The sequence below is a fragment of the Rousettus aegyptiacus genome, unplaced genomic scaffold, assembly GCF_014176215.1.
Source record: "Rousettus aegyptiacus isolate mRouAeg1 unplaced genomic scaffold, mRouAeg1.p scaffold_m13_p_3, whole genome shotgun sequence".
NCBI classification, from domain to species: domain Eukaryota; kingdom Metazoa; phylum Chordata; class Mammalia; order Chiroptera; family Pteropodidae; genus Rousettus; species Rousettus aegyptiacus.
In genome coordinates this window covers 48769939-48782284 of record NW_023416306.1, presented here as the reverse complement: position 1 = coordinate 48782284, position 12346 = coordinate 48769939, and the positions used below count along the sequence as shown (strand labels likewise).

General features: G+C 38.0%; 1 protein-coding gene across 3 annotated transcripts in view; it reads left to right on the top strand.

Moving 5' to 3' along the window:
- The window catches only part of GLIS3 (GLIS family zinc finger 3), a 417797-nt gene that overhangs the window by 371621 nt on the left and 33830 nt on the right, over positions 1–12346 (top strand). The gene's annotated exons all lie outside the window — the stretch shown is intronic.

The window sequence follows — 12346 nt, the reverse complement described above, 5'->3', positions numbered from 1 at the left end:
TTCCTGCAGGTAGAAATCCTTTCCAGATGTAATATGGTCCCTTTTAGCACATAGATCAACAGTGTTAGCTTGAGAGTATAGCATAAAAGGGTACATACAGGATATTATATGGGTGACCCGAAAGGGTTGTTCACTGAATATTTTATGTAACTACCATCTTCTTAAAAAGTTTCTGGGAGAAAATGTTTAAATCTTGACACTTGGGTCCCTGTCTTTGAACCACGCAACCCTCTAGTGATGTGGACAGCACGCCATTCTTCTTGTTCTGTCCGCTTGTCATCTGGCTCAAGGTGAACTACTTAGGGGTTACTCTCAGAAATTCACAGGGAAAAAATGTTCCTGTGGGGACCTCTGTGCAATTTTTGAGTGTTAAGCATTTTGTGGGCAAACTAAATGGGTTGAATAGGCAGCAGGAATAAAAGTTTTGAGTCTTGGATTTCACCAGCAATCTGTGGTTCCATCATTGTTGGTGTGGTCTATGAACTTTTAAAATGTGTTTTTAAGTCCAGTAAACCACATATTTTTAAGTTTAGGCCTATCCCTTTATTTAGTAATACATCTTTTCACTTAATAAGAATCTGCTATGTGTTGGATTTCTTTCTGGGTGCTGTGGATGCAAAGACTATTAAAGCATGGTCCTGCCGTTGCAGGACTGGTGATGAAGACAGAAATGTAAATGAAGTACAGTAATGTTATTTGAATAAATGATGTAATAAAGATGTCGCTGGACCTCAAAGAGGATTTTCCTAACTCTGCCTCACAGAAGGAGGGAAAGATTGAATAATCTAGGCATTGAAGGAAGGCTAAGGGTTTTCCAGTTGGATAAATGGCCAATCGCTTCCAAGGCAGCAAGAGGAACATAGGCAAGAGTTGAAGAGGGGCAAGTACACACTTGGAGGAAGATCCCAGTTGCTCAAGTGGCATCGTCCACAAGTGTACATGGCTGACAACGTTAGGTAAGAACGATCCTAGGCTCTTTATTAGGAGGGAAATGAATTGGATTATCATTATAGAGAAAGAACTCAGGTGACAAGATGGAAGAGTAATTGAGGCTGGAAGCAAGGAAAGGGTGTAGGGAAAGCAGGAGGGAGGTTGCCCCAGCAGTCCTTGCAAGCAATATGAACACGTGAACTGAGACAGCAATAAGGATGAAGAATGTATTTAAGAGGCAGAATTACTAATTGTTACTGTATATAGGGAGTAAAGAGGAAGGGCCAAAATTCATCCCTGAGTTTCACCCTTTGACATCAAGATGGAAAGTTTTGCCATTAATCAAAATTGAAAATAGAAAAAGAGTGATAGAATGGAGGAAATGAAAGTGTTGAGTAGAGGAGAGAGTGGGAAAGAAAGAACAATAATAAATGGACTTTAGTTTTTGAGTTTTAGGTGATCATAAAAGATCTATGTAGATATATCTGATGGGAAATTCGAAGTATAGACCAAATGTCAGACTTATTTTAACAGTCCTATGTATACATTAAAGTATATACAAATTATTGGCCGCCTCCACAGGACCCATCAGCAAAGCAATATGAGTGATAACCATTTTTAAGTCCATAGCCACTGGACACAGGCAGTCTTTCCAGTTATCAGATATATTTCTGTAAGTCGAGATGAGTTTATTTATTTTAGCATTTTATTTAATTTCCAGTTAGGTTTTAAATGATATTAGCTATGGGCATTCCATTCATCTTATTGCATTCTTCCTGGTGGCTGAGAATCATACTCCACAAGGTAGTGTTGACCTTAAACTAATAGAAAACCAGATATATCTCCAGCAAAATAGGTTTATTTGGAACAAAAAAGAATTGCAATTCAGGACATGTAGCCTAATGGTGAACCACATGGAAGTCCAGAGAAACAAAGGAGAAAAATAATTTTACAGATTTGGGAAGAACTATTGTAAAGGAAGAGATCATTGGAGGAAACTGAAAGTTTGAAGTATAGTGACTTGATTGGCTGAGTTATGGCAGTCTCCCATTAGCCGAGTTATTACTCGGCAAGAAGGAATCATTTCTTCCACCTGCTGAGGTAATAAGGTAGTATCACTTCCTGTCAGAGATACAAGGAATGTCTCTTCATGCTGAGGTCAGTAGTGTGTGTTGAGTGACTGGTACATGAGAGCTCTCTCTGTAGCCTCCCGATTCCCCATTTTAAATGAGATTTCTGTTTATTAATTTTACACTAGTGAAGCTAAGAAATATCATCGATTGAGATCTCTTCTTTTTCATCTCCTTATTATTAGCCATAATGACCCTTTACACGAATGTTAGAGGAAAACAATCTATATGTCTTATTTTTGTACACAGAGAATAAAAGAATAAATGTAGAAAAAGATTTTAGCCATTATTGGAGTCAAAAACAACAACTCAAACACCTGATACCTGAATCCCAGCTCCTATTGTTGATAATTGTTTGAACGTGTTTCTTAGATACCCCTGGTGCTTGTTTTTTTTTTTTAACATTTTATTTTGTGATTTTTAATTTTTTTATTCCTTCTTTTGAAAGTCTATAACATATGAAAAACTTCAAGAATAGTGCGATGAACATCCATAAACCCTGCACCCACATTCACTCATTCTTAATATTTTGCCACCTTCTCTCTTTGGCTGTCTCCTTTTCCCTTCCTCTCTCTGACTTGAGAGATCCTTTATTAGTTTGTTTACTTGCCTGCTATTCCTGAACTATCTGAGAGATTGTTGCAAATATTGAGCTTTAACCTTACTTATTTCAGTAGAGATGCCCTATATAATCAGTATAATTATCACACTCAGGAAGTTTAACATTGATAAAGTATTATTATCAAACATGTAGTCAATATTCAGATTTCCTCAATCGTGTGAATAATGTTTTTTTATAGCTAGAGTTTCTTTCTTTCTTTGTTTCCTTTTATGATTTAGGATCTAAAAAGGATCACAGTTCTCATTTCTTTTTGGTGTTCTTGAATCTAATGAAGTTCCACAGCTTTTAAAAAATTCATCATCATCATCATCATCATCAATCATCATCATTGTCTCTCATGACATTGACAGTTTTTAAGAACTCGGGCCATTTATTTTGCAAAATGTTTTACAGTTTGGATTTGTCTGATTGTTTTCTACTAAACAGATTCGTTGTAAACATTTGGCAGGAATACCACATAGGTGAGCCTTAGATTACACCTTATAGGGAATTAGGAGTAAGTGAACCAAGGCAGCAAAACATGTACAATATTACATGACATGAAGCAGACACTCAGTAGCTGCTAACATAAAGATGGGCAACCTTGGCTTGTCTGAGAGATTCAGATTTAGAAGCCAGAACATGTTAAATGATTATAGTAGTTGAATAATCATGGAAGGAAAAAAATGGATATTTTACTTCTGCGACTTTGCCTTGCTGTTCTGTTCTTCCTGGAGAGTGTATGTCCCATCCCTGTGCCAGCCCGACTGGAATGGGCAAGTGTGTGGAAGGTTATCTCTTCCGATCGGGTATGGAGAGGAGGATGACATGAAACAGCCCTGAATTATTCACTGTGTTTGCATTAGTGTCCAGCATAAAAACACTAAGAGGAAATGTGCTTACCTTCCGCTTTTGGTTTATATATCTTTGCCTCTGTTTGCCTGGGAAATCCCCCAGTAAAAACTCCAGCAGTTTTCTTAACGGAAATAAGTTTATCACACTTTGCAATTTTTAGTGGGAAACTGGCATTTTTTCCTGCTTTGTGGGCATTGATTCATAATTTACTTAGTTTTAACTTGTTAATAAAATGAGATGAGTCACTGTCAGAAGTCAGGAAAGGTCCACCACATCTATTCAGTTAGCATCAGGTTCTTTGATTCCTAAATCATCGTAAAATAAAATAAAAGCAAGTTCTGTCAGTTTGACAAGGTTCCATTTTTATTTTGAAGTCCTATCTGAATGACGCATCATTTTATTGATTTAAACAGTATCATACCACATCACCTAATGTTGGTGTAAACTTATTATAGGAAGTGGTGTTTTACTGTGTCATATTGAATAAGCCAGCAGTAGTACTTTATAACAGTGGCTTCTCATTAGAAGAACCCAGTGTCTTAGGAAATGTTAATTTATTGTTTCATAGTATGTGTTTTAGACCAGAGAAAAACAAGAATATTAATGGGAGTCCCTTTTTGAGATGGAGAAATACTCCAATCTCAATAATAAGTCAGCTGGATTAGTGTAATTCATCTTGTCTGCATGCCAGCTGCCTCTCTCCATACCGAACAAGGCCACAAACATGGTGTACTCTGTAGTATAGGTGGTAGTGCTTAAGGAGACTTGTGGATTCACCACCAGGGAGTGACTTGTAAAGGACTTCCTATGAGCTCCACCCTGAGCCAGAGAAGACTGAAAGTAAGGAGAGGATGTGGTTTCCTTGGGTTGCATATAGTCTAGTACAGGACTCAACAGCAGAGAATGTTGGAGGCCGTTGTTTTTGAGGAAGTAGTCAAAACACCTTAATCAATTAAGGAATACCAATCTCTTGAGTCTGTATCGAGTCCTGGGAAGACTTACTTTTTTAATTCATATCAGATGTGACATTGCTAGAATTCTAGGTACTTTGATATATGTGCGCTTTTTCTGTGCCTTTGAGTAACCCGGTCTGGTCTTCACAGATGTCATTTTTAATTCAGCCTTAAAAACATTGTGTAGCTTTCCTGTCTGCTAAGGGGTCAAAAATAGCAAGTATTTTCTATTTAATGTCTTTACCATTAAGGTTCTTCAGCTCTAGTCAAACCAGTCTACTCACTGACTTTGTCTCTGCATCTTAATTCAGGATCTTTCTTTACTTAAAGACTTTCTTTATTGTCGTATTCTTGACTGAATATTATTCAGCCTTTGGTGCTTGACGTAGTTCTCAACCCAGAAAGCCTTCTTGCCTCTTGCAGCTCACAAATAAGTCCTCTCGTTAACTCCCTTGGTTCTTATTATCTGTTTATTTACCATTTCCCAGATGTCACCTTGCTAACTGGATTATTAGTTCTTTGAGGGCAAGAACCTTAAGTTTCCTCGTAACCCTCAAAGTGCCTTTTGTTGCACTTCATAGTGGTCGGTACTGAGAAGGGTTTGACAGAAGAAAAAGGATAAGTGAAGGGAATGCCTAGGAAACAAGAGGCCCTTGCTAATTCCCACTGTGCAGGTGGGAGGTTCCCAGAAAGGATTGTTGCCGTGGAATAATTGGTCTAGATGGTGGTGATACTCATTCTCAAAGTTCCCACCATCTTACATAACTTGTTTACAATGATACAAATAGTGCTCCAACACACACACACACACACACACACACACACACACACACACACACACAGTTTAGAGTCCCTTGCCATCATCCGTTGCTGGGGTTCCCTACACTGCTTTCTTACGGTCTCCAATACCATTCCCTTGTATCTGCATGTGTAGCATTTAAACAGCTCAAAACTAAACCTGCTGCTTTACTGTTCTTTCCTCCCCTAGACTTTCTGAGCAAACGGAGACATAGTGTCTTCATCCAATCAGCTTATACACATACACACACATGCACCACATAATCCTCTTCTTAATCTCTTAGTATATGTGCAATAATGGCTAATAATCACAAGCATCATATAAAATATTAAGGCTTATCAAAATTTATCTCAGTGTTGGGTTCATTTATTTATTGAGTCATCCACTTAGCTGGTATTTGTGTACCAGGCAATATGCTGGACACTGAGGATATAGTGTTCAATAAGACTGATGGGAGTCCGGCCTTCATATAGTTTCAGTCTAATGAGAGACAACCAGATCAACAGGCAACCATAATTTAGGGTGTTATGAAGGAGTGCTACATGGGGCTGTGGAGACACATACAAAGATCACCTAACTCAAAATTGGGAATGGAGAAATAGAGGAATGAATGTCTTCCTGAAAACTAAAAGTCCGTAGGATCTGGCCAGGCAACATGAGTATGTATAAAAGCTCAGAGGAAAGAGAAAGCAGGGATGGAGCTTCGGGTACAAATGTGGGAGGAACCTCATGAACTACATTAAGGAGTTTGGGCTTATCTTGGCAAGGATTTGTGTATTTGACCAATAAGAGTACCCTCATAACTCTGGCATATAGTCCAAATGCTTCCCTATCATGTTACCCACCCTGCAAGAATTCAGAATGTAATCTGTGCCCAACAGAAGAAGAAATGACAAAGAATGAACAGATGTGTTGTCTAGTCTTCAATCAGACAAGGCTGTTCTTTGTGTATCCTAGACTGATGAGGCAACACAGTGGGGTTTATATTATGTTCCTTTTTAATACAATTTGAAAAGACAGTTTTGTCCTTTGCAATTCAAAGCTTGTATTTTACATAGTCATGACATACTGGGGTTTTGAAGAGTCTCTGACTGTCAAAAAAAAAAAAAATGACCTCCATTTTAGAGACAAAATAATGAACATCTGAATGTTAGAGCTCTAATATCAGCAATAACTTGGCATAACTTGTCTTATTATAACAGAGAAGACTTAGATATTGTTAAGAAGTATCTACATTGCTGAGTGTCATAATTTAGTTGCAATTTACCCAGTGAGCACTGCTCTGAGAGGCTTCCTAACATGTATGACAGATACTTTCCACATGTAAAGAAAGATAGTGACCTTATAGGATAACAAATAAACACTGGCTTGTCAATCTTGATTGTTGAAATAATTGAGAAAAGCCAAGGTCAAAAAGAAACATGAGCCTCAAACAGCCATTTTTTCAGCCTGTGTCTTCATTTCTGGTGTCTTGTCAGCCTGTATGTTGTCATCTATTTCATCCTCTGTTAGAGTCTCTGGGTGTGATGATCATCTAATGCCACATGATCATAATCACTCTCTTTCCTTGAGCTGCAGCACTTTGTATTCAGAAAACAAATAGTTATCCTCATTTGGAATCCCATAAAGGGGTTGATTCCACATATATTCAAGATTAAGAGAGGTGGGGTCCAAAATCCACCCCCCCAAAACACACACACACACACACACACACACACACACACACACATACACACACAGACACACACACACACACATCCTACTTGAAAATCATTGAATGTAATAAATATTGTTCCTGTTGTCAATGCTCTGAGTAGTGGAGAAACAGAAAATTCCAATATCTTAGTCTTGAAAATGGAGATTAGAGCTTTGGGTCTTAGATTGGAAACACTTGGGGTCCTTTTTCTATTTTGTTTTCTGTAAATCCGTCAAATGTTTCTGATATTCTGAGGGCAGAATAGCCCACCAGTCTTTAAACTTCTTAAATATTGATCCATCACCACAGCCTTGCTTCATCCTCTGTGGCAAGTATCAGTTGGGTTATTGGCCTTTGGAATGAACTTTCTTCTCATAGAGATATACACCTTACTAATATAGTCATGATGATCTACTCCTAGTAGTCATACACATGGGGAAATTGGTGATAGTGTAACTTTCTTCTCACCTACCTAATGATTGTGAATGGTGCAAATGGAAAAGAATAAAACCTAAATTAAATACATAAAAAGCCTAGGAGGCAACTTTGATTACTCCATTTTCTCAAATACTCTCACATCTGATTATTCTCTATGTCCTGTTAGTTCGAATACATTTAAGCCTGGTCATCTCCACTTCTTCAGCCCCAGTGCACCACCCTCCCCTCCCGTCTCAACACAACAGTCCCCTAACTGGTCTTCCACATCCAGGCTTGCCTACCCACAACTTTATACCCTCACCCCATCAATGCACACAACCTTAATTACACCACAAGACCTTCTCTTTAAAATGTAAATTGAATCATTGAGGGTTTCCTCCTTCACTGTACTTGGAATAAAGTCCAAATCCTTTTTGAAGTCTACATGATTCTCTATGGTCTGACCATCATCAAATTTATTTACTGTTGCACCTCTTATTTAATCTGCTCCAGCCACACTGGTATCCTTACTGTTCCTGGAAAACACCAATTCTTCTCACATCAGGAACTTTGTACTTGCCGTTCCTGAACCTGAAAGACACCTTCATGCACCAGAACTTTCATGACTTGTGGCTTCATTTCTGGTATCTTGTAATATGTTATCTTTTCAGAAAGGCTCTTCTTGACCCCTCTGTCTAAAATTACCCCGCTTCAACTTCACTCTACTCCTTTTTCTTCATTGATTTAATACTCCCCAAAATTATACTGTTGTTTACTGATATGCTTACATTCCACTAGAATGGGAGCTTCCCAAGAGCTAAGATTATGTCATACTTACGAACAACTTCTTCACAGCCCTTCCCCCTCAGTGCTTAAAGTGGACGCACCTAAGAAATTGTGTGGAATAAATGAACATGAATGGAAGGGATGACTATGACTGAGATTCTTTTATTATTTCTGGGAAAGGTAACAGCAACTTTGAATAGATGATTGTTGTTTTTCCATTTCCACATTCTCCTTTGGGTCACTTCATAGCAAAGCAATAGACACTGATATGTGCATACGTGTGGCACTCTACCAAAGAGCTTGACTTGTGGTTCAAATATTTGTTCACATCAGACTGTTTGCCCTGTATTTTTAATTGCAAAATGTACTGGTTTTTTTTTATTTTAGGTTAATTACAAGCACATATCACAAATCAACAATTAGAATGTCTGTAAAAGGAACTTTATTTTTTAAATGCCAACAAAGTTGTTTCACCTCTGAATGCCAAATCAGCCATTTTATTTTGTTCCCGCATTCCAAATAAATCTACCTCATGTGAAGCCCAATATGATGTTTTTTTAGTCCCCTTGGATTTTCAGTCAGGAAAGTGAGTCATGACAGTAACAAGGAAGGCTTGAGGTAAAATAGAATTTCTTTTCTTGTAACCTCTACTTTAGGGCATTAGCATGAAGCAACATAGAGTTCAGACTGAGCCATTACATTATTCAGATGTGTCAGTGTGTTTTTTTCATATGCTTTCTCTGAAACAGCAAGTCATATGGAGCCAGAATTCCCCAAGTGAAAGCCCACAAGCTGTTCTAGCCTGAGTCAAGACATCCACATATTACAAAGTGCCTCATCTCTGACGTAGAAAAGGCTGTTCAAAGGGAAGCCTTTGCTTAATATTTTAACAGTTTGATCTGGAAATCAGCTCTGTCTTTTCCCCTCTTGGGTAAGGACAGTTGGAAGAATTGGCTGCTAAGAAATTGTATATCTTTTTGCAAGTGAAGGACTGTGTGTTTATTAGTGGTGAGGAGACTGTTGAAGTGAGCAGAAACCAAAAGACAAAGTTTTTTGGATTAGTCTTTTTGCTTCCTTTTCCTTTGGTTGTTTTTCCATTTAGTTGCATGGAGAAAAACTTTTCTCTGTTCTAATCATATTCCTTAGAGTAAATAATTGGAGTCATTGTCTTGAATAAGATGTTCTCTCCTCAGAAACAGAAATGGTGATCTCTGGGCAAGTATAATATCCAACTGGACATCTGCACCAATTGGATAAAGGCACCAACTACCTGGGCACAAGAATTGGCACCAAGTTGAGAGACAAATATTTGGAACCAGTGGTCTGTTCAACAGTAGTTAGTTCTTCAGCAGCAATGACCAATATTTTTTAAATATTTAACTTTGCACAGTACTGAATGAGGTACTAGAGATACAAAATGGTAGTAAACATGAGTATTTGATGCTCTTTCCATATATAAGAGCCAAGAGTCCTTCTCTAATTGTGAATTTTTAAATATATGCTCTTTCCTCCAAATCATTTCTCTAGCCAAATACTAGCGCATGTTATTACTGACAAAACCACCACCCAGCTAGTTTCTTTTCAAACTTATGGATTATATTGACTTTTGAGGTCTCATTTGGCAGTGGCTTTCAAAGGCACCTGGCCATACTTGGCAGGAATACTGCATTTGAAGTTAGTTCTAAAGGTTCTTCTGCTGTCACGAAACTGGTGTTTGCAGTTTGGGATCATGAGAAAAGCATGCAAGAGACCATTTTTTCTCTGCCTATGCCTTCCTTTCTCATGTATAGACAAAAACAACATTTCTTTTCCCCAATTTTTCATTTGACATTCTCATAACACTCTCTTCTGATTTTTTTTTAATCTAATGCATTACATTGCGTAGCTGACTGAACTCTATGCCTAACACCATGCCAAACAAGAGAGTCTTCTCTTTACCATAGGACCATGAGTTAACAATCCCCTTGCTCAGACCTACTCAGAACTGCTGGAGGGATGACATCATTGCAGAATTTTTTTTGGTAGCATAATTTTCGACATCATATGTCTAAGACCACTCTGTATAAATTTGCCTCTGGTGCTTTTTTGTAAAGAGGACTAGGCAGAATCAGACTTTTCTTTCCTCTTTCTCCATCATGTAGAAGATATTCCAAAAAATACTTCTAGCTTTTGGTTAAATGTGTCTCGAATAGTTCAGTTCTTTAACATGTCTTGAATGTCCTCTTCTCCTCCCATTTTATTTCCCTGGAGGTCGGGTGAATGGGGTATATTGTGATGCCCTGGGCCCTATTTCAGTACTTACTAGAAAAAAATATACTTTTTTGCCTTACTCATTATTACTTTGTTTTTTTGACTTAAAACTGACTCTCTATACCCAAATGGCAAAACATTTCCTCAAAACACTCCTTTCTATTTATCACAAACATTCATTATAACATACCAGTGAGTCTTTAGAAAGCTTTGGTGATCATTTTACCTACAGCTTGCCTCAGAGCCCTCAATGTGTCATGCTCTGTGGAGGTTTGGACAGTTATTTTTGGATCTCGGTCATGTCCAAAGTGATAAATTATTTGCAGTTAATATTGACCCAGCCAGTTGTAAGGAGAAAGAAACACTAAGCCTGTCCAGGAGATGAATCCCGCTCTTTGACTAGTTTGGAACTGATTCTTCAGATGGACATATACAGCTTTTGGCCTGCTTTGGTCCTACCCAGATGGACAATGTTGCAATTACCCACACTTCTCAGCGGCTGTTTCTTCATTTCTGAAAGCTGGTCTTGATTGTCTCAGAAGCAGAATTCAATTTGCAGTTACCCCAGTAACGTGCTGTGATTCATTCGGGGACAAATCTGGATTGAACTGAATCCAACTGTCTCTTTTGTGAGACAGAAGGGAAGTATAAGTAGATACTATAGTCACCCAGATGAGTCAGCCAGGAATTCATGAAGTGATTCATAAATCGTTATAAAGACCACTAAAGTCTACTAAAATGGAGTGCTGTCTGGCTATACAAAGTAGGGTATTATCATTGGAGGGTTTTTTAGATGTTAAATCAGATGTGAAATCCTTAAAACTGTGCTTTTCTTATTAGGTTTTGAAAAAGATTCCTTCCCCACCCCCCTCTGCAGTTAGCCAACTGCTAAAGCCATTTTTCATTGATTAGTTTTCACAGATGAATTTTAAAACTACCACAGATGATACCCCATAATTCTCTCAGGGAACAAAAAGATACCTCTTCAAATCTACCATAGACCAGTTTGTATCCATTATTTCTACTCCCTGGCAACAAATCAATATTTTTCATGTGAATACAGTGAAGCAAGCTGTTCTGATGCATTCTTCCTTCTCTGGGAGGTCTCTAACCCCCATGGAAGGGTGGAGGGTCGCTATCTGAAGTACATTTCAACCAACATTTAATCTATGGGTCGTGTAAACTCTTTTTTTTTCCCCAGAAAGTATTTACTCCCAAAGCAGTGCTAAAATGCACAGCCTGACATTGCTTGCTAGAACTGCTTACTTACACAGCACAAATGAAGAAAAGTAAGACATGTTTATAACATGTGCTTGACTTGCAACACAGTCTTTTAGTAAATTTTGTTTGAAGAAATAAATCATTAGTTGATATAAAAGTACTTTAGTTATAGACATTGAAAAGAACACTATCTGAAAAGAATTATCCAGTTGGAAAAACTAAAGTTATAAGGCCAGCATGAAGAACTCCAGTTCAGAATTGAGGAGGTTCACCAAAGCAGACTGGGAAACCTGACTCCATTGTCAGGTTTCCTAAAGGTAGTAGGTTTCTGATACATCTTCATCAGCCAGTGATAAGGATCAAAAGCTCAGAGGCCCACAGAAGTCCTCTTCCATTCTCCCTCACCCTACCCCTCAGCATTGCTTCACACACATCTCCACTAGAAAGTGTCTTATCTTATTAGGATGAAGTAGTATCTGGAGAAGTAGCTGTGGGACTAAGAAAATCATTTCATATCTCTCTACCTACTTTATTCCATCTAAATAAGGCGTTAATATAGTGCCTTTCATCTAGATATGATTGTATGAACTTATGAATTCAAGATACTTCTTTGTGAAACCCAGTACTAAGAAATGAAACTCTTAACAAGACCACAACTAGCTGATCCTAGAACTAGAAAATTAGCTAGCTGAGTAAATGCCTCATTTT